Here is a 20,649-nt window from a genome sequence, read left to right as displayed (position 1 = left end):
ACTGGCAAGAAAATATCAGCTGCAGACATGCCACTCTTCCAAGATTTTAGAATCTTATTGTATTAGTTGATTAGGCATTTCGAATAACTAATTTTTACTTTAACAGCTGCCACTTCATACTATGAAGCATTGTATAGTTAACAATTTCTACACTACGTGGTTCCAAAAATTACGAAGTTTATACAACTCGCTTTTTTGGTTACATTTATTAAGTTTATTTATTTATTCCTTCATTGAATATGTCATTGGCTTACACACACACACACACACACACACACACACGAAATTGTACCTTCCAGCCATTGTTTTCACTTTTTTTCAGAAATAAAATAAAAACACACTGCAATCGAATTGAGTACAGCAGCAATTACTGCACGATAAATGCGACAGAATGCTCGTGTTTCGCATAACTGCCGCCAGGGAGCATCAATGGTAGGAAAGTAGCGCAACAAAGAACAACCAATGTGAACTTTTTGTGGTGTGACAAAAGTATTGTCTCATAAGTTGCGCCACTAAACACTGGGAGTTCACACATGCAACTGCAGTGTGCCACTAGCTGTGGCGACAATTTTGTTGCGTGTGTGAAACCGGCTGAAAGGTCTGAAGCGGATTGGGTAGCGCAGTTAAATATGTCGCTGGAAAATAGCTGTTATAGTTTATGATTTCCCACAATCGCTATTTATTTTCAGTTTGACGAGACGTAAACAGCTTCTGTCTAATATGTCTACTTATCCTCCACTGTACGAAAAGCCACTCACTCCATATTAGCCAACTTTTTCAATATTTTGAAGTGTTTACATGACCACCTAAAGGCAGTGTAGGGGAAATCTGTTTCCGAAATTCGGTTTTGGGAGCCCCGTGTAAACGGATGACAAGATAGTCAGGATAAACCAGGAAGTGTGTTACCTAACTGCACACCCTGAATCTCTAAAAATTAAAAGACTTTATCATCAAAAGGACTTAAAAAACCAAGTGAGGTGGGAATCTTCACACATTCCCAGAAACTGTGTAAGTATTTACTTTTAGATACTTTGTTTCTTCGAATAATTGTGTATATGACATAAAATGAGATTTCCCATGACCTAGACTAGAAGGAATACTAACTGCTGTTTGGAAACTAAGCATATGTAATATACCTCTCTTTGTACAGATATTAACGTTTGACTGTGTTTAGTTTAAAACGAGCAGTTTTCACTCACATGATATAAATTACCACTGTTTACGAATGGCTAAAATATGGTGAAAGACTGGAGAGATAACTAGTTGTAATTTGCAATCAAGTTCTTTGTGAATGAGTAACCACACTTCCTATATAAATAGCTGTCTTAATCTTTATTGAAGGAAGACGTTTGCTGTAACTGTACAAACAAATGGCATGATCATCGAACGAACAGACTAGAAGATGACAAAATTATAATGGAGAATACCATCCATGCACATGGAATTTTGAAGCAGCTGATGCTGAGTGATTCAGAAATGACAGGGAAGTCGTTCACATGAGATGTGTAAGCCAAGTAGAGGCTATAAGGTACTGGGAATAAAAAAACAGTGTGACTGAATGTCGTATCGTACTTGTCTACTTAATGTAAATAACATAAGATATACATTTTTAGTAATAATTTGTGCTGAAGCCAAAACAAGATTACTTCTTGAGCAAGTTATGCTAAATTATGTACTTCCTCATAATTTTCTACCTAGTTTATAATTGGCAAATTTAGTTTGATTCCTACAATTTTGAATGTACTACCTAATACTTTATATGTAAATGACATTGTGCTACATGTAACGATAAAGCATGGATTATTCAAGACATGTTGCGCCTTAAGTATAGAACAAGTTTTATCAGTTATATTAATGCTATTTGGCGCATGTTTCCTTTTGTGCATGCGATTTTGTTGGGCTTCCATTTGTTCTTTCTCTTTTTCTGATATGTGCTTAGGTATCAGGATGTTAACTTTTCACTCACAGTGATAAGACAATGGTGTACATAACGCCACTGAATACAAAACGATTTCATTTGTATCAGGGCGCTGGCGGAGTTGCGGTGCAATGAAATAACACCAACGCCACTTCACCTCAGATGTATACAACACCATCTGGACATAGTGCTGTATACTTCTGCACACTCTGGTGGCGCTAGCGTGAACTAAGGTCAGTCCAGTCAGTTTTACATGGGATTTGATAGCGTTATCTCCAGTGTGTGTTTTCAAAAATGGTTCAAATGGCTCTAAGCACTATGGGACTTAACATCTGAGGTCATCAGTCCCCCAGAACTTAGAACTACTTAAACCGAACTAACCTAAGGACATCACACACATCCATGCCCGAGGCAGGATTCGAACCTGCGACCGTAGCAGCAGTGCAGTTCCGAATGGAAGCGCCAGTGTGTGTTTTGTACAAGTTAATAATTATGAATCCAAACTCTTGCGGGTACAAAATTATGACATTACTTAAAGGCAGTAATAGTGCTGCCACAATAGGTAAGTTATAAAGTTTTCTGCAGTCGTTATATTAATGAATAATGTAGTTGTAAACATAACCTAACTTATGAAGCATTTGTGCTTCACCAGATGAGGAACCATTATGTGGTCTGTTTAGTTTCAGAATCAAATACTAATCCAACTAACTATCATACTATTAGCAGCGAAGAAGATGTAGGGAAGCATTCGAGTAATGACGAAAAGGATTACTCCGATGCTGATAAAACCTATGAACCTTCAAGTGGGACAAGTTCTGATTCGGATGACAACAACAAATTCACGGAATCAATCAAAGAATAGGTTGAAAACAACAGTAATGTTCAAACTGTCGCAAATGAACAACAAATACTGAATATACTAGAGGAAGATTTATACTTCAGCAGTGATAGTGAAAGTGCTGTAAAAAGTTGTGCAGCTTTAGAAATGAATGAATGTGTGGGAAGGAAAGTTAACAATAAAACTAATATTCCACAGCATGGTAAAACGCGTGTAGTTCATGCTGATGAATGGAAATGTAACATCTGTAAATGCAAATTACTGGTGGAAAGAAATATGTCAATAAGAAAGGTAGGACTGTTCCCGCTAAAGTACTGCAGCCTCTGTGCATGTGTAGAATGAAATGCTCAGAAAAACTGCCTGAAACTGAAAGACAAGGTTTTTCATTCATACTGGCATGAGGAAATGTCTACAGATATGAAGAGGCAATTTCTTGGCGCGTGTGTTGAGCAACGTAGTACAACTCGTTCAAGAAAAAGAAACTTAACCTAGTATAAGTGTAAAGAAAACACTCTAAGCTACTATTTTACTGTAAATGGTGGACGAGTTGTGGTGTGCAAGATTATGTTTTTGAACACATTTTCTATCTCAAATACATTTGTGGTAAGCATTTTAAAAAACATGGAGACAGGTGGAGTAATAAGAAAAGATCAAAGGGGTAGGCATACTCCAAGCAGAAAAACACCTGATGAAACCGTTGAAAAGAGATATTTCTTCTTTCCCACATCATAAAAGTCATTACAGTAGAGAATAGAGGCCAGGAAATATTTAGGACCAGAATTGAACAAAAAAAAAAAATTTATGATCTACACACAGATGACTGTATTCAAAACAATATTGACCCAGAGATAAGGGGTAAAAAATGGCTTTACGCAGACATCTTTAATGTTACTTCCAGGCAGATTAAAACTGTGTGCCGGAGCGAGACTCGAACTCGGGACCTTTGCCTTTTGCGGGTACAGCACTTGCCCGTGAAAGGCAAAGATCTCGAGTTCGAGTCTCGGTCCGGCACACAGTTTTAATCTGCCTGGAAGTTTCATATCAGCGCACACCCTGCTGCAGAGTGAAAATCTCAGCCTGGATCTTTAATGTTGTTGTTGTTGTTGTTGTTGTTGTGATCTTCAGTTCTGAGACTGGTTCGCAGCTCTCCATGCTACTCTATCCTGTGCAAGCTTCTTCATCTCCCCATACCTATTGCAATCTACATCCTTCTGAATCTGCTTAGTGTATTCATCCCTTGGTCTCCCTCTACGATTTTTACCCTCCACGCTGCCCTCCAATACTTAATTGGTGATCCCTTGATGCCTCAGAACATGTCCTACCAAGCGATCCCTTCTTCTTGTCAAGTTGTGCTACAGACTCCTCCCCAATTCTATTCAATACCTCCTTTACATAGATCTTTAATAAACAGTTCAATTTGTTATTCACACCACCTGAAAATGATACCTGTGATATGTTTCAGGCAAGGCTGAAAAGTAATCTGACTCCAGAAGAAAAAGAATCTATTGAAGCTGAGCCTACTGCTCATCTGAATGAATCAAAAAACCGGTATCCTCTAAAAAGTAATGACACTAACAAGGCAAGAGGAACACCAACACACAAAGTGTTAACCGGAGACCTTCAGAAAGGTTTGTCATCCTCACTCATATCAAACAATATTAGTTTCTGTAAGGGGATACTTTGGGCCTTAAATTTTACCTTGTATGATGCATCAGATTCCTCAGTTCACTGTGTGATGTGGGATGAGTCAAAAGAAGGGCGAGGCGGAAACGAAATTGCATCAGCAATTTTGAGGTAGGCAGATAGTGTCGTACCTGACAGTGAGGTGGAAGAAATCACACTTTGGACATACAACTTCTATGGACAAAATAAGAATGTGAATTTTATAATGTGTTTTTTTCTAGTTACTTCATAAGTATCCACAAATTAAAACCATAACTCAGAATTTACTACTAAAAGGCCATGCCCATATGGAGGCTGACAGTGTTCATGTGTTGATAGAGAGGAAACAGAAGAAATTGAATAATACGATCATTTTAACACCCTGGGACTGGCAGCAATTGGTAAGACACACTTCCAGGCAATACATTGTTCATAATATGGAACTTCAAGATATCAAAAGTTTTAATTCACTGTATGCCACAAAAGACTCTGAAAGGCCTCCCTTTGGTCAGAGGAAAATGGATATGGAGAAACGGCCATGTTTGCTATCAAAGTGTGTGCAATTACAAGTGAAACAGGAAAATGGGAATACTGTATTTCAAAACATCTTTTGATGGTGACAGCAAATAGGCCGACTTCGTTAGGTTACTCAGACATGGACTTACATTTCCAGCACATTTGAACCAACTCTCAGATGTCCCAAGACCTATTTCACTGCAGAAACGTAATGATTTAATGGCACTGTTGCCATATATCCCTTCAGTTTGTCATGCATTTTATAAGAACCTAGAACATACACGTAATACAAACATAACAGACTATACAGAAGAAAACATAGATGTGATTTAGGACCAAATGTGACATTTATGTTCGTACAGCAAAATTGCATCACAATGTGAGTAATGTTCTGTTCATCTAATATATTCTTACAATGAAATTAATGTGATTGAGTAATATTATTCGTTAAATACTATGAGCACTATGCCACACAATGCAAAACTGGTAAAAAATGAAAAAAAGGGCTATTGCATGTGAAGCAACAAGATACTGTATGTTCAAAGGGTAAACTGACCAAATTTCATTATGGTGATGTTATTAATAGGCAAGATATTTAAGGGAGAACACAGTAAAACACCTTCAAACTGCTTTCCTGTAAAATTTTGGAAATATGACATAGTGTCCTATACCTCCGACCCACAGATATGTAATTTCACATTTGTATTGTAAGGAAGCTATTTATGTTCCGAAGATATAGAAACTCCGTTTGTTCCTGAATGTAAATAATTACGAATGACTTAGGGTTAGAGTGAAGTACTAAGCTAACGCATAGCTACCACACAAAGCTATAGGGCAGCAATGCGCATAATGATCTGTGGCAGTGTGCAAACACTCATAACATATGAAAACAGAAAATGCAATGGTACTCACCCCAGGCGGACTGGACACTGGGTGCAGCGATGTGGATAATCCCTGAACGCCTTCTGTCTCCAGAAGATTCTGCACTAAGTGGTGTACTCACACACACTTAACGCTAACTTATAGAGCAGTGCGGCCGTTGTCACGAACTGTTTTGTCGGTGAACACCAAGAATGTGACTGCACAGTCAATTGTTACCCTGTACTAAGTAAGTGTGAGAAGTTGTATGATTAATGTAAAATTTAGTTTTCCACGACACTACAGGGGTATTTCTTTATTGTCTTTACTGAACGTTTATGTAAATACTAAATGTTGTTACAGTGAACACTAAGAGAACGTCTTCATTAAAGCAAACAGCGGTTAAAGATGATAGCGAAAACTTTCGAAGAAGGCATCAATTCACATGATACAGCGCACAGCTATGACATCTAGCGGTTCGAAATGGTAGCATTATTCTTTTCGTTTGCTAGCATGTAATTAATACCTTGCGTGAAATACGAGTATAAGATACCTTGGATTTGGCTCTCAGATGTACAGTAATGACTATTACGACAAAATATATTGTTCATATCATGAGAATTTTAGCATAAAGGAAATATTTTAGCTGTGGAATAAACAGTTTTATTTGTCAGAAAACTGGGTACAATAAGCTATATAACTATTTATACTCGACGTCTTAGAGAAGTTATTTGATCACATATGCGTAATTTTCTGTAGTTTGACATTCTCTTTTGATAATCGGGATGCAGAAGAGTTGTTTATTTTATTTACATATGTTTTCATCAGCATCACGAAGTTGGCCAATAAGAGGAAACAATTTTCGCCAACGCCCTCTACAGCAGCACACCGACTCATCACATAATGACAAACACTTCTTTTGGCACTGTTGCACTTCATTACTTTGCGTTTTAAATTACGCAACGCGGATCTCAAAGTACAAATCACTCCTTTCACTCTCGATACTGTTTTCTGTAACGCTCTACACTTTACCACCAATGACAGACATTTTTCACAGTTTTATGCAACTTTGAAACTGGCACCGTTATCCACTTCAGTCTGAACGTCGGAGACTGATTCTTGTTGCTCCACTTTTTCTCTCTGTCTTTTCTTTGGGCCTGGTCTGAAATTACAGTTTACATCTGCACAAAGGCAAATAAAACGTGTGGAACATATTTTTGTTTAAGGTCGTAGTTGCTCTGAAATTAATTTTTCAGTTTTGTGCTATCCGTAACTGTTCTATTTTCTTTTCAAATTTTAAGGGAGAACTTTTCTCAGAGAAAAGATCACGCAAAAGCACTGCCCAGGATTATTCCGTAATTCTTAAGAAAGAACTATGCCAAATTTCAGGATATTGGCTTTTATAGTTCCCGAGCAAAGTTTTCAGTTTTTGACAATATTGCTATACATCTAGTGGCTGGTGCTGCCCATAATCTTTATTCTCTTTCCCATTTTAGTCTTCTTCCCCTCCCGCTTTTGCCTAGCCAACTTTTGGGTTTTTCCTTCTGCTACCTGAGTTTCGGCTAGTTGCACTTCATCAATGCTTCTGAGTATCTGCAGTGTGAATGAATCTGGATGGAAGCCTAGTCTCTACAGGCTATTAATCCTACCTACATCTACACTATTGAACACTAGACAGGCATCACATTCAGTTATCTTCACAACAATTGAGGACACAAATACTGTTTTTGGACTACGCGTTCATATAAGGTGACTGTAGCTCTGATTTGTATTCTGTGTTGTAGCATCTATACATTTTTTCTGCAGTTGATTTCATAACATGTAAAACAGCAAGTGGAAAACCATGGTTGTGGATGTATGGCTTTCCACTCGCTTCTGCTGAAGATATTTGCACCTTGATGTGTTACAATGGGAATTTGAGGATTATCATCTGTTACTTAAATTTCCTGTTCCTTTCACACGTGAAATTCGACATCTCAATTTTTGAATATGTGTCCAGTGTTAAGACCCATTTGGAGTAAAGCAGGTTGATGCTTACAAAACTAAAAACGGAAATAAGTGTGTAGCACATACTATTACAAAAAACCAAGTTGTATACAAAGGAACAAATAAAGATAGTCTTTCTGACAGCCTTCTAGACTCATCTGCAGTTTGTTTCGGTTGTGTGAACGAAAGCTTAACACACAAAAAGTTTCTAGCATATAAAAGGTGTGGATCACACCATAGAAAGAGGGGGCATGGCACGCACAGATGCCTAAATAAACTTTTTTTAAATATATTTCTAGCAAGAGTTTGATCATGAAACTTTTCAATTTATTCTTAAAAGGTCAATCTAATAAATTACGCAACAAAAAAAATCGAATTTTTCACAGTCTTTTCCCTACATCTGCCGTTAAGGATCCCCGATTCTTCGATGTAGATTCCTCATTCTTTTAAGAACAAATAACAGTCAAAACGTTTTGGAGGATATTTGGTTGATTGTTTGGGTGGGAGGCGGGGACGGGGGGGGGGGGGGGGAGGGGTTACCATCAGATTAGGGAAGGATGGGGAAGGAATTCGGCAATGCCCTTTCAGAGGAAGCATACTGGCATTTGCCTGAAGTGGTTCACCGAAATCACGGGAAACCTTAATCAGGATGGCCAGACGCAGGTTTGAACCGTCGTCCTCCCGAATGGGAGTCCAATGTTGTAACCACTGCGCCACCCAGTGCACGGGGCCGCGCTGCCCCATTGGAATGCCGCCCGCACTGCCACCCACGCCGCCCCTCCAGTCAGCCCGCACGCTAATCCAGGGTTGCCAAACATACGAGGCTCCTCTTATAAATACAAGATTTGTGGTCTGCTGTATGAGGTACGAGGACACGGTCAGGCTCGTATAGACGTACGAGATTCCAACATAGGAAATTTTATAACACGATTTTTTATTGTGGGCAACAATTCATAGCGTAAATGTGTCTTAACATTTTGGCTACATTGGGTGTGCTACATGAAAAGTAGACACATTGGGTATGTTCGCGAATTTATCTCATTTTAATGTACAGTCGTGGACAATACGAGCGAGTCCCCTCGCGTTTACGTTATGCTGATCCGCACAGCTTTAAAGTTTGCTACACAGCATAACGGGCAAGTTCGCTCAGCTGATGGGCTGAGATAGCTAGCACTGGAGAAACTCGCGCTTCGAAGACGCCACATCGTCGTCTGCCACCACTTCGTGGGAAACGAAACACCTCAAGTATAAGCCAATGTGTTTTATTCGCATATCTGTGAATGTGACTTGGATCTAAAGTGTTGTTATGGATAGTATGTATGCTCAAATTGCGAATCTAACATCATAAATAAAGACAAGGGGAAATGAATTAGGTGTCCTTACTCTTCCGTAACATCAAATATAGTGTAGTTATTCTATCTTAAATGAACTGCGCCGAAAATCATTCACCAGAAGTGAATAACTTTTTAGCAACACCAGATGGTATTAACAGCTTGCCGGCGCGGGTTAGCCCTGTGTTCAACGGCGTCATATCGCAGACCGCGCCGCTGCTTGCGCCGTCAATTCGAATCCTTCCCCGGGCATGGATGTGTGTTAGGTTAGGTAGGTTGAAGTAGTTCTAGACCTACGGGACTGAAGACCTAAGCAGTTTGGTCGCATATTTCTTAAGAGCCATTTTTTGACCTTTCGCGTAAATTTTCTTTACATAAACGGCCGTATCTTTAGATTGCGTTGACATAGCTCACTTTTTTACACCACCAAGGTACCGTATACCGCAGGAAGTGCGATACATTTCCGCTTATTATATCCACCCGTACTCGAGGTAAACGGGTTTTAAGGGTTGGGTAGACAGATAGACGGTCAAGAAAGTGAGACTAGTAGGGTTCCATTTTTACCGATTTACGTGACGAAATCCTAACAATGAAAATAGCTACCACAGTTACTGAAGATGAGGGCCGCATAATAATTTCCCCTACTCTTTGTTCGAAATGTTCCAGTTGCAGTCGATACGTCAGCATATTAATCGTAGCTACGCTTTCGATCCAAATCACGTTTACAGGAATGCAAATAAAATCCATTTGCCTATACACATGGTAATTCAGATCCCACTATTAATGTGGTGTCACCGCCAGACACCACACTTGCTAGGTGGTAGCCTTTAAATCGGCCGCGGTCCATTAGTATACGTCGGACCCGCGTGTCGCCACTGTCAGTGATCGCAGACCGAGCACCGCCACACGGCAGGTCTAGAGAGACGTACTAGCACTCGCCACAGTTGTACAGCCGACGTTCATAGCAGTGGTTCACTGACAAATTACGCTCTCATTTGCCGAGACGATAGTTAGCATAGCCTTCAGCTGCGTCATTTGCTACGACCTAGCAAGGCGCCATTACCAGTTATATTGAACTTATTATACTTTTGTATCATCAAGAGCGATGTACTCTAATTATGGATTAAAGTTAAGTATTACATCATCTACGTACTTTATTTGCAATTCTCAAGACATTGTCCTGTTCCAGACCTCACGCCAGTCAGCGTGTAATTAAACGCGTGCATTTCGGCCTCCTCTAGCAACACGGTGTTGGCTCTTCTGCCAACACTTCAATTAATGCCACCGCGTTTTAGATGTGCGAGCATTTCCATTGCTAGCTACCTTAAGGAACACTTCGGCTAATTAACGTTTTCTGGCTGTGGCACGTCTAATGGAGAATTCGAAACATTGTAGAATACGTTTGGCAGCTACGTCGCCGTTTATTTCCTGGGGTGGTGCAGAATTATCCTACTAAATTTACTCGCTAATAACGGTTTTTTATTATTTCGATAAACATCCCGAATGATTGTCTCATAAGCGGTGACATAAAGGTAGACAATTCGTGTTTTTGAGTCCAGAAAGTTCTATGCAACAGAAACTGCAGATCACTTTGCCATTTTCATTGCGAAATTGCGGGCTTATTCATGCCTGCGGAATAATAGAGGGCTGTTTGCCTGGGTTGTCTGCTAGGGTAGTGAAAGGCGTTTGTTACTGCAAGGGAGGTCTTGTTTGTTTTAGGTTCTAACCTCGATGGAGGTAGATAGCCTATCAGTAAAGGAATTTTAATAAATTCTCGCTCCCCGAATTTGTTTTATTGCCACCTTTATTGTGTACCGGCGCCCTGTGGATGTCGATATGAAACTTGTAGAATTTCATACTTGTTACTGCCTACTTTTTCCGCTTCTGTCAATAACTGAATTGACTTAAGTGTGGCACTGAATGATTTTTAACTGAATTTCGTTATGAATCTTCACGCATTGCTATATTTGCACACTTTCATGGTAGGTCAGCAACGGTAATCCAGTATGACTGGTCTGAATGTTGACACAGACCGTTTCGCGGCCGAATGCGCATAATATTTTGCTAATTCGTAACGGTATGCGGTACTTTGTCTTACTAAAACAGTTATGTCATCTCGATAAGCTGAAATTCATTTTTAATGGTACAGTTCTTACTAATTAGCGTTTCTTCTTTCATTTATATCTTATATTTACGTGTTGTGTTTAACACACTAATCAGCATTGATTTAGTCTTACACATGACTGAAAACAGTCTGACAAATTTCGGATGGTTTTTCAATTTTACTCCTGTGCACAGTATGTTGGTAGCACTTCGTCGCCTTGCCTGTTGCCGGCCAGAGTGGCCGAGCGGTTCTAGGCGCTACAGTCTGGAACCGCGCTACCGCTACGGTCGCAGGTTCGAATCCTGCCTCGGGCATGGATGTGTGTGATGTCCTTAGGTTAGTTAGGTTTAATTAGTTGTAAGTTCTAGGCGACTGATGACCTCAGAAGTTAAGTCGCATAGTGCTCAGAGCCATTTGAACCTTGCCTGTTATGCTGTGTAGCAGACTTTAAAGCTGTGCGGATCAGCATAACGAAAAGGCGAGGGGTCTTCCCTCAGTTTTCCTCGGAGCTCATCGGCGGAGTCCAGAACTTTCCGTAGTTTTACGCACTGCTGCCAACGAATGTGATTTTCAATGTTCGGTACTACAATGAACGAAAGTTCATTGTGCAGTTGATGCGATAGTGTTGATGATGATAGTGATGATGATGATGACGCTGAACTCTACAGAATCCAGAAGAATGCAGTGCCTGCGACTGACTTGTTAATGATTATATCCGTTCTATTAAAATAAATTTTTACATGGTTTTCAATGTAATTAATAACTGTGTCACATCATGATTTACTTTTTTCTATATTTCATAGTCACTGATGTATAAAGTACCCTAACTTAATACAAACTTGCAGAAATACACTCTATCAGCAAATGTGTTCACTTCCGTGCTGTTTACACCACAATAAGCGAGGACTGTGTGCCCACTGGCAATACTGCGAAGCAGCCTTTCCGCTGTTCGCGTTGGCTTTTAGTTCCGTCCATCCTTGCTGCACCTTCTTCTCATCCCAGGAAACTAGGAATAGTGGCCCATGCCCGTGCGTATTATAAGTTATATTTCTAATTTGCGTGGAAATGACATATGTGTAACAGATTGTTACTCAGCAATTAAAAAAACTGTAGATCTATTCTCCATGGTAATACTATTATGACAAGGGAAGTTGCTACTCCATCCTGGATTCTCCACGGTAATGCACTATACTCGTTCATTTCCTAAATATGGCGCAATGTTCTCTAAAATTAGCGCTTCTGTTGGTAGATTTTTGTACTTTATAGTTACAATTTCAATTTCTAAAATTTTGACATAAACGCAACATGCCTGTGACTTTCCCATTACTAAAGAAATTAAATGTTTTATTGTATTGATGACATTAATCAACTATTTTTACTTGCCATTCATAAAAAATTATTAGTTGATAAAGCCTATGTATGAAATCCATTTTAACGAAGTTTCGAATTTTGAACACTAGGTTTTAGGACCTTTTTCTGAACGGGCTATTTTTGCTCTAACTGCAGTCCCCACCCACGTAAAATGCTGACTGCGAGTGAGTTTTCAGTAAGGTTAATTTGATAAAAACAGACATAAGAAACCGGCTGACTCTGGATAGTGTGAACGGGACACTTCTTGCTGCCTAGGGCGTAAAAGGACCAAAACGCACTGGAAATTGCGTCAATTTTGCTCTGACAAAAGACATGTGTAGCTGTATGAGTAGGGAAAAATTATATGGCAACATAAATAAGAATGATGACAGCAAGGCTGAGGATGTACTTGAGACAGAACTAAGACTAGACAATACCACAAAAAATTTCATAGTTGTATGCAAATGTACGTTACATTGCGCCACAGTTGAGTGATCTGTGGCGGTGTCACGGCGTTAAGTCGCACATGTAGGTAATGGCAGACCAGGACCGAAAAACGCTTCGGTATTACCAAACGTTTGCCAAAGCAACGAAGAGGATTTTCCCCGCCAATGAGAGGCGAGTATATTCCAGGCAGATAAAAAAACAGTTAACTATAGTGCCTTGAAGATCGTCTAAATAATAATATATCATGTACCTATGTAATTTTATAAACTAGTAAATTAGTTACTTCCGAGAGTGAAATAAAATTATATCATAGTTGTTAATCGATATTTAGCATTCACGCATTCCAGTACTTCTCATCTCACCATCTCTACGCTCCTCACCCCCCCTCCCCTCCCAGGCCCAAACAACCGAGATTTTTTTTTTTATTTATTGATACATTTTCATCTACAGCTGCACAATGTGCGAGAGATATTTGGATTTTTATGTTAATATTAACAGTTTTACATATAATATACCTTTGTACATAATAACACACATTAATGTATAGTTAATGATGAATACTTAAATAAATGTTGTTACGCTATATACAGAGAGATAAAATACAAATGTTCTTCTGAATGAGACTACATTGGGTAAACACACAAAAATTTACTTTTGTAGGTATTCATTTACTGTGTAAAAGCAGTGATCAACCAAGTACGACTTCAGTTTAGATTTGAAGTGACCAATGTTTTGTATGTGTTTAATGGTATCTGGTAAGGCATTGTATAGTTTGATATTAGGATGGATAAGGCCGTTTCAAATAACTTTGTGTTGGCGCTTTGAACATGTACATCCAATTTTTGTCTTGTATCATAGCTGTTATTGTGTGATTTTGAGTGATGAGTGGTCTTTTTGTATGTAAGTTTTGCTTTAAATACATCATATTTTCAAGTAAGAAAGTGTCAGGATCATCCTTTTTTGAAACAGTGGTCTACATGATTTGCTATTATCTACCCCTTCCACTATTCTTATTTTTTTTTTTGTTTTGAATTTTGAATGTTTTGATGGCATCTCCAGAATTTCCACAGAACATAATCCCATACTGGAGGTTAGAGTGTACAACTGCATAATATACACACTGAAGAGTGTTGTAGCTGGTACAATTTTTTAATGTATGAAACACAAGAAGTACTTAATTTTTTGTTCATTTGCTCAATATGTGCTTTCCATTTCAAGTTGTCTTGTAGATGAAGTCCAAGAAATTTGGTACAGGCTGTTTTGGCAATTGTCTGTCCATACAGCTCTAGATTGGGTGATATCAGATTTTTTGTTTGCGCTGTGTGTATATCCATAGCTACAGTTTTTTCAGTGTTTATTGTTAAGTCATTGTCATCAAAGTAACATGTTAGCCTGTCAGTGGTTTCTTTTATGTTTTTTACAAGAGTTTCTTCTGAGTTTGCTGTAATTAGAACACTTGTATCATCAGCAAATTGAAATATTTTACTGCTGTCATTGCTTATGTTTAGGTCATTTACATAGAGTAAGAACAGAACCGGACCCATTACTGATCCTTGTGGCACTCCATATTTAACAATCAGTAGATTGGAATTATATTTCTTAATGACATGGTCCCTTTCTTGATCTATTTCCACATATTGCTCCCTGTTCTTAAGACAAGAGCTGAGCCACTTGTTAGCTGTTCCCCTAATGCCAAGATTTTCTAGCTTGTGTAGCAATTTGTCATGATTTATGGTGTCAAATGCCTTTGACAAATCTAAAAATATGCCCATGGTAAGTTTTTTGTTGTCTAATTCTGTCAGTGCCTCTAATAGAAAGGAGTGAACTGCTGATTCGGTTGAGTGGTTTGCTCTAAATCCATGTTGAGATTCTGACAGAATGCCATTATCCTCTAAGTAGTCTGTTAGCCTCTTATTGAAAAGCCTTTCTAATATTTTTGAGAAAACAGACGGAAGTGCCAGTGGTCTGTAATTGGAAATATCATCTTTGTTTCCTTTCTTGTATAATGGCTTTACTTTTGCTACTTTCAAACATGAAAGAAAAGCTCCTGTAGCAAAAAATAGGTTACATAGGTGGGTTAAGGGCTCGGTAATCAAGTCCCCACACTTGTTTATAACCTATGAAACCATTGTGCTGCATTCTATGCGGGCATTACAACCAACAAGCTGTCTGTCTGCACGAATGGACACCGACAAACTGTGGCCAAGAAACAACTGGACACTCCGCTGGTGAGCACGCCACTGAACATGACATTCATTTCAGTGACTGCTTCATGGTCTGTACCAAATAGATGCTTCCAACCAGCACCAGCTTTTCTGAATGGTGCAGGTGGGAACTCTACCTGTAATATATCCTCCATTCCTGTAACCCTCCTGGCCTTAACCTTCATTAGCCATGTCCTCACCCATATAGCCCCTTGTTCCCGTTCCTGCACTATACAGCCCTCGGCTCCACCAATGCACCCAGTCTTTTTACTTCTCTCCTCTTCTGATAGCCCCCCCCCCCCCCCACCTCTCTATCCCGCCCTCTGCCTAACCTCCTGACTGCACCTAGCTGCCCTACCATCTCTCCACCTCATCCCTGCACGCTCCCCAACCTGCTATCCCTCCCCCTCTCCGCTACAGGCTCCTCCTCACCCCCACCCAGTTGCCTCTCCCATCATGGACTGTTGCTGCTACTCGTAGTTTGGATTCATCTGCCAGAGACTGTGGTCATGTGTGTGTGAGTTGCATTTGCTTGTGTGTGTGTGTGTGTGTGTGTGTGTGTGTGTGTGTGTGTTTATTTGTGGTAAAGGCCTTTTTGGCCAAAAGCTTATTTTGTGACAGTTGTTTTGTTGTGCCTATCTGCGACTCAGCGCCTACACTACATGGTTAGTAGCAACTATCCTTTTCATAATATTATTACATTCTGTCCTCGATTTTCCAACATCAAGCTTTGTCAAATGTTTGTTAGATTGTAAAGTAAATAAATTCAATTATAACTGATCTGTTTCTTCTGCAAGAATGATTAGGTTTTTCCGATAACAGTTATGACTGTATTAGTGCTCGACAAACTTATAGATGAACTGTTTTATTTGTTGGATGAAAAATCTAATTATGAAGTTTGGTTATACGACTCATTCAGAATGACCTGTTAATTTTCTTCCTCTCCCTATTCAGGCAGGGCTGATGGTCTTCTGCCATCCACCGAACCTACACAATATACTTGTCCATCCCTACACAACCCCTGCTCCCAACCCTTTACCTCACGGCTCATGTTCCTGTTATAGGCCTCGATGCAAGACCTGTCCCATACATCTTCCCACCACCATTGACTCAAGTCCGGTCACAAACGTTGCCTATCCTATCAAAGGAAGGGCTATCTGTGAAACCAGTCATGTGGTCTACAAGCTAAGCTGCAACGACTGTGCTGCATTCTATGAGGGCATGATAACCAACAAGCTGTCTGTCTACATGAATGGCCACTGACAAATTGTGGCCAAGAAGCAACTGGGCAACCCTGTTGCTCATCATGCTGCCCAAGACGACATTCTTCATTTCAATGACTGCTTCACGGCTTGTACCATATGGATCCTTCCCACCAGCAACAGATTTTCTGAATTGTGCAGGTGGGAACTCTCCCTATGTTCCTGGAACCCTCCTGGCCTTCGTTAGTCATTTTCCTCACCCATTTGGTCTCTTGTTCCCATTTGAGCACTACAGTCTGTAAAGGCCTCAGTGAAAAACTCAATATATTTTGAGAGGGACCGCTCAAAAATGCAGATGCGATGGCCACAAGTGGCTAGGCTGTATGGAACGGTCATCTTGGTATGGAGCAAGAGGCAGCTCTCGAAGTAGATGTATTACAGGTGGTTAGTAGGTCTGATATGGACAGAGGTACTGATGTAGCCATCCTGGAGGCAGAGGTCAACATCAAGGAAGGTGGTTGTTGTGTTGAGTAAGACCACGTGAAGCGGATGGAGGAAAAGCTCTTGAGGTTCTGGAGAAATGTGGATTGAGTGTCCTACCCCTTGAGTCACCAGCTCATGGGCTAGTGGCTAGCGTTGCTGCCTCTAGATCACATGGTCCTGGGTTCAATTCCTGGCCAGGTTAGAGATTTTCTCTGCCCGGGGACTGGGTGTTTGTGTTGTCCTCATGATTTCATCATCATCATTCGTGACAGTGTAAAAAATTGGTCTGTGAAAAAACTGGGATTTTGTATGGGTGCTGATGACTGCACAGCTGAGCACCTCACAGACCAGTCATCATCATTGTCATCATCATCATCATAATCATCATCATCCCCCCCCCCCCCTTGATCCAGATTGCAAAGATGTCATCAATGAATCTGAAGCAGGTGAGGGGTTTAGGATTCTAGGTGTTTAGGAAGGATTCCTCTAAATGGCTCATGAATAGGTTGGCATATGATGGTGCCATGTGGGTGCCCACAGCCATTTTTTGTACGTAATGCCATGGAGAAGTAATCGTGGGTGAGGGTTTACTTAGTCATGGCAACTAGGAAGGAGGTTGTTGGTTTGGAATCTGTCAGGCATTTGGAAAGGAAGTGTTCAATAGGGGTAAGACCGTGGGTATTAGGGATGTTAGTATAAAGTATGTGGCATCAATAGTCACTATTTATGCCACATCTCCTCCCCACCCCAGCATCCTTCTTACCCCCACCCAGTTGCCTCTCCCATCATGCACTGCTGCTCATAGTCTGGCTTCAGCTGCCAGAGACTGTTGTCACAAGTGTGTGAGCTGTGTTTGAGTGTGTGTGTGTGTGTGTGTGTGATCTATTTTTGACAACGGCCTTGCTGGCTGAAATCTTATTTTGTGACTGTCTTTTTGTTGTGCCTATCTAGGACTCTGCATGTGCCCTATAGGGTGACTAGAAACTATCCTTTTCATAATATTGTTGATGCAAGTATTGTGTGTTAAAAGAAACACTGCACTCCCACACTTAGCAGTTGAATTGTCGTAGCATACGCTGTTCCCACAAGCATTCAAGGGAGTGATAAAACGTTACCATTGGAATAAATTGTGATTTGTTTCAATTCATAATTTCAGTGTTGGGTTTTGGTAAAGCTTTTTTTTTCCTTGATGGATATAAGTGAAGTTTGTATCACTTTTTGACTCATGTTGGTGTATAATCTGGGTGTTAGCTTTGTAAATGCACATCATGGAAAGCGATAAAGATTCACTCTTCTACTGCCTAAGTTTTGTCTTTTCTGTTGTTCAAGTTCAAATGAAATTCTATATCCTAATTAGTTGAATAATTAATGTTATCATCATTTGTACTGGCACACCTTATCTCAATTCTCTCATCTAACAGAGTTCTTTTATGAACATAATATTGTTTATGTTTTTTTAAGAATTTTATTTCAGGCTTAAAACCAGAGAAATTGGTGATGAATTATTGGACGGCAAATGACCAAATGCCAATTGTGTAAATTTCTTTTATTTGAAACTAAAGCCTCCCTTAGAACCTCCATACCAATCTGTTTCCAGTAGCTTTGTGATATTTTTTGTAAAATTGTAGTAAGTTGATCAGACACTCGCAATCTAACAAGCGCGTTAACAGATTTGCTCACTGGTGTGATATGAAAGCAGAGGAAGGGGCGTCTTTGGGGTAAAAAAAGTTCTAAATGAAGGTCAAGTAATTCTTTCGCACTTAGCTGTAATGTGTACTGAATTATATTCTGTCCCCCATCTTCAATGAAACTTTATTTCCTATAAAAAACATAGAATCTTAAATACAGGTAGTGCTTCATAGCTGTCGACACGGCATTTTTGAATAGTTGAGCTTGCATGGTAACAGTCAGCTAAAGATTGACATCAGCTAATAAAATACATTCTACCTGTTTCTAGTCTAATGGAAAACTGACTGCACTGTAGAATATGTTTGAAAATTATGTAACTGTCAATTTACTTCCTGATTTGGTTCAGAATCCTGGTAAATTCAGACCATATTTTCTTGTTATTCTAATTAGATATTCTGATTTGTTCTCACTCAAGGAATGACACAGGGATAGCGAATTTACGGTTGTGATTCCAATTCCTACAGAAACTTCTGCTCAGTTCACCATTTCATTTGCGAATTCTCTGTCTCGGCCATCATTGTTACAACAAGGTAGTGTTGTGTGATAGCTTAGCTGTCACAGTGCAGTGTGGCGGCTGACACGGGTACGGATGCGTGTCCATCCACAGAAATATCAGATTCGAGGAAAAGGCCGCTAGACGGCGATGTCGAAAATGAGGTTGCGGAGAAATGACACTGTGCTGGATGTGGGGACAGCACTTACTGCTCCAGAATGCTGGAGCTGGAGCTGTGCTAGGAAAGGGCGGAGAGGCAATAGCTCAGCTGCAGAAGGATACGAGTGCGAGAGTTAACGTGTCAGAGGCCAATGACTTTTGTCTGGCCACAAGACTGTGGATGCCATTATTTCTGTTCTCATCTTCATAATGGAAAAACCAGATCTGAATGCTAAACAGGCTACAAATTTTGACAGAAAAGAACTGCTGAGCTTGACAAGCAGGTTAAAACACTGGTACCAAACACCACTGCCGGCACGGTTGTTGGCAAGGCAGTTACATTAAGTAAATTAAAGAGGACAGTGGTTCGTATGTCAAGATTTCTCAAAAAGCAAAAGATCAGATTCTTCAGGAGAGATGTGTAATTCTCATTGGTGACATGGAAAACAGTGAGACTGCTTGGAGAATAATTTTGGTGAAAATTGTTGAAAGCCCTCAGAGCCTTAGGGTGAGTTATGCAGATGTTTCTAGTCCTGTAGTTAATTATAACCCAACAGGCTCTCCGTACGCTAATAGTGGACAGCGTGCACCTACGTAGCTCAACTACGAGTCTGAATACTACTGTCAGTTGCGAGCTACTAAATGGACTCAACCTAAGCCTGAATTTAGAATCACCAACAGCAGGTACGTCATTGACAACCCAGTTACTGGAACACATACAAGTTGTACTATGTGGAAATGGCTTCTCAGAATGAGTGACAGGAGAAATAACGGCTGCAACGAGCACGTCAGCTCCCTACAGAATCCTCGGCGTGGGCCTCAGACTGGCAGGTGTAGGGACACTGCAGGGACAGCGACTGGGGGCAGTGGTTCAGTGGCTACTGAGGAGCGGATGTGCCTGCTCTAGCACCTTTGGGCCAATTTTGGCACAGTGTCAGCAGTTAGCAGCCCCACTGACCATTTTGATTGTCCAAATGGTGGCTAAATCCTTTCAGGCAACAAATGAGCTCTCCAGGTGCGGCCTCACCTCCATCTCTCAACAGCAGTTCATTTTGTTTAGGCTCAGGTGGTGCAGCCTCACCACTGCTGAAGGGAGCAAGTGTAGATCTCGAGGAAGATCACAAGAAAGTCAATGTGGAAATACGTTGGTGTGATACTAGCCCTGATGGGTGTGCACATGTCGAAATCTGACATCTGTCAGGAATGAGCATATGAATATTGAAGAAAGGAACGGTAAGGCTGTGGAAATCGGGGATGTTAGTGTAAAGGGAGGTGGCATCGACAGTCTCTATTAAAGGTGTCTCACTTAACAGTGTGTATAAAATAGTTCACTCATTGTACAGAACACTGCACTGAACTCTCAGCAACTGTAGTTAGAAGTTTGCTGCTGGCGCACAGAGAACAGCGAG

At 40.3% G+C, this 20,649-nt stretch overlaps 1 pseudogene; it reads left to right on the top strand.

Annotated features, from left to right (window-relative positions):
- The window catches only part of LOC126234324 (RNA-binding protein Pasilla-like), a 78,784-nt pseudogene extending 58,789 nt beyond the window's left edge, over positions 1 to 19,995 (top strand).
- The last annotated feature ends 654 nt before the right edge of the window (positions 19,996 to 20,649 follow it).

Source organism: Schistocerca nitens, chromosome 1 (assembly GCF_023898315.1).
Source record: "Schistocerca nitens isolate TAMUIC-IGC-003100 chromosome 1, iqSchNite1.1, whole genome shotgun sequence".
Classification (NCBI taxonomy): domain Eukaryota; kingdom Metazoa; phylum Arthropoda; class Insecta; order Orthoptera; family Acrididae; genus Schistocerca; species Schistocerca nitens.
This window is presented reverse-complemented; position numbering and strand designations above follow the sequence as displayed.